The sequence below is a fragment of the Lactuca sativa genome, chromosome 9, assembly GCF_002870075.4.
Source record: "Lactuca sativa cultivar Salinas chromosome 9, Lsat_Salinas_v11, whole genome shotgun sequence".
In the NCBI taxonomy this organism is placed as follows: domain Eukaryota; kingdom Viridiplantae; phylum Streptophyta; class Magnoliopsida; order Asterales; family Asteraceae; genus Lactuca; species Lactuca sativa.
In genome coordinates, this window is record NC_056631.2 from 200,803,469 (window position 1) to 200,806,908 (window position 3,440).

The window sequence follows — 3,440 nt, forward strand, 5'->3', positions numbered from 1 at the left end:
AATGGATACGCTAAGTAACATACTACATGGTTTAAATGAATCTTTTAGCCTAAGATTGTTTAAACTGTGCAGCATGTGATTATATTCATGTGATAGTCATTTGGCAACAGTTGAGGGTCGTATGGCAGTTAGTGGTAGGATGGGTTGTGTGGGGTTAGCTGACCAGTTTCGAGATGTGTAGCCTTCCCATAGGGTGTGAGGATTACGTGTGTGTGCATACCAATGTGTATTGTTAGGGTTGTTGTGATGATCCTCGAGACAAATATGGGTAGGTGTTGATGGTAGTATTAGTTCGTACTACTGAAAGTGTAGGACCCATATGCGTAGCAAGGAAGTCGGAACCCCTAGGGCTTTGTTGGGATTTGGTTCCCATGTTATGATATGTGTGTATCTAAAATCTCTCGGGTATACTTTTAGTATGGTGATAACGAGACGATGTGAGACTGGATATGGATCGAGATCAAGAGTTGGCAGTCAGGGTGGGCCAACTGTGTCTGATGACAGGATCAAGGAGATCCTTCATGAGGAGCTTGTGGCTATTTTCCACAGTCAGATACCGGAGCTTTTTGGGCCTATCAAGACCGCGATGATGGAGTTCTTTGATGACAAATATGTTGCTTTGTCTAAGGCTGCTGGTGATGCAGCCACCGCAGTCATCGTGGCAGTTGGAATTGGTGTTGGGCGAGTTTTTCAGTATTGGGACTTCGACAATACGAAGCCCTAGACTTTTGATGGAGTTTAGGACCCAATCATATCCATGAGGTGGCTATCTGATGTTAAGGGATGATTTTTCACCTGCTCTTGCATAGCTTACCAGAAGTTCGGGTGCGCTCTGAACCTCTTGAGGTCCGGAGGGAAGGATTGTTGGAGACTTATTACAGGATCGTATTCTGCTGAGCAGAGAGCACTTGTATCTTGGGAGCAGTTCTTAGAGATTTTTCATACTACATATGTGTCGCGGGTGGAGTGCGAGAGGTTGGCCTAGGAGTTTTTGGACCTGAGGCAGGGGACAAAGTCGGTGACGGAGATCAGCAGGATGTATACTGAGCGGGCCATGTTCTGCCATGAGTTTGCTTCGGAGTAGGCTCAGATGAACCGTTACTTGAGCATACTCAAGAAGGATATCAAGCAGTTTGTTTCTACCCAACGATATGATTCTTTTTTGGAGATGTAGGAGGTCGCCAGGCAGCGTGAGTTTGAGATAGAGTTACAGATGAGAGAGCAGAGACTGGCCCCAGCGTAGTCGTTGTTAGCACCGAAGCGGTTCAATACCACTGATTCTAGATTTGGGGGTTAGAGAGGCCGCCCTTTTGGAAAGTGCGGTAAGGTTCATGATAGGCTTGTCGATCAGGAGGTGGGTGCCACAAATGTGGCAAGGAGGGGCATTATGCGAGGGATTTCCATCAGCTATCCTAAGCTTTAAGAACCAGGATTTGCTAACATTGTGATCAGGTTGGACATATAAAGGACAATTGTCCATTGCTCATCACAACGCCGGAGAAGGCCCCGACGCCAACTACTTTGAGGATCACAGATGGGAGCCAGGGGAGGATGCAGCCCCGAGGGCTCGAGGTCACGCTTTCCAGCTCACTGCCGAGGAGGCCAGACCAAATCCAGATGTTGTGACTGGTACGTTCCTTGTGAACTCTTTGCATGACCTAGTATTTTTTGACTCGGGTGCGAGTCGATTCTTTGTGTCTCGATTGTTCAGTAGAGAGTTTGATATGCCCATTGAGGAGTTAGAGTGTCCGTTGTGAATTTCTATCGCCAACGAACACGAGGTTTTTGCATCTTCAGTGTATCAAGGTTGTGTTCTGGAGATCTTTGGGGTGCCTTATCCGATCGATCTGATCCCTATTCCCATGAGGGACATTTGCGTAATTGTGGGTATGGATTTATTGAGTCAGTTCGGTGCTATGATTTATTGTGAGGGCCAGCGTATGGTAGTTTGAACCCCAAGTGGGAGATAACTGGTTATCTATGGAGAAGTCACAAGGATGGGTTCAGGTTTTTGTACTACAACTAGGGCTCAACAGTATATTCAACATATGTGTGCAGGCTACTTGGCTTATATGGTGGATACGCGTGTTGGGAATTAGACTTCAGTATCAGCGGTCCTGGTTGTCAGGGAGTTCGCAGATGTGTTTCTGGAGAAGTTACCTAGTGTGCCTCCCGAGAGACACGTCAAAGTTAAGGATCTACCTTTCTCTAGGTGCGACCCCTATTGCCAAGGCGTTGTACCGGTTGGCACCTCCTAAGATGCAGGAGTTGTCATCTCAGTTGCAGGAGCTGCTAGGCAAGCAGTTCATTAGGCTGAACAGTTCTCCAGGGGGAGCGCCAATTTTGTTCGTCAAGAAGAAGGATGGTTCACAATAGATGTGCATTGATTACCGGGAGTTGAACAAGCTAATGGCGAAGAACTGTTATCCCATCCTGCATATTGATGACCTCTTTGATCAGTTGTAGGGTGCATCTTGGTTCTCCGAGATAGATTTGAGGTCTAGGTATCATCAGGTTAGAGTGAGAGAGGATGACGTGGATAAGACCGAGTTCCAAACTCGTTATGGGCATTATGAGTTCGTGGTGATGCCATTGGGGCTCACCAATGCTCCTGAAATGTTTATGGATTTGATGAATTGGGATTGCAGGCCAATGCTTGGTCATTCTGTTATTGTGTTTACTGATGATATATTGGTGTATTCCAAGAACAGAGAGCAGCATGAGGAGCATCTTCATGAACTTCTGGGGGTTTGAGGTGAGAACGGCTTTATGCTAAGTTCTCAAAGGGCAATTTTTGGTTATGAGAGGTTTAGTTCCTTGGATGCCTTGTTAACCATGATGGGATATTGTTCGATCTGGCCAAGATCGAGGTCGTGATGCAGTGGGAGGTTCCAAAATCGACCTTGGATATCAGGAGTTTCTTGGGTTTGGCAGGGTACTATTGAAGATTCATTCAATATTTCTCCAAGATTGCAGTAAGTCAATCGTCTGACGAGGAAGGTGATGGATTTCCGATGGGGCCCCTTAGCAGCAATCGACATTTGAGACTCTTCGGTGGAGATTATGCGAGGCCCTAATATTAACCATCCTGGAGGGAATTGAGGATTCTGTGGTATTATGTGATGCATCCATCACTGGTTTGGGGGCGGGCCTCATGTAAAGAGGACAGGTGATAGCTTATGCTTCGCCGTAGTACGCGATATCCCATGCATGATCTAGAGTTAGGGGCAGTGGTTTTTACCCTCAAGATTTGGAGGCACTATCTATATGGGTTCCGTTGTAGTATCCAAACGAATCACATGAGTCTGAGGCAGCACAGGTGGTTGGATGTAGTCAAAGATTATGACTGCGAGATCCTTTACCATCTGGGTAAAGTGAATGTTGTAGCAGATGCTTTGAGGCACTAGTCGGTTGGGTCTTTAGATAGGGTGTTGTGTATG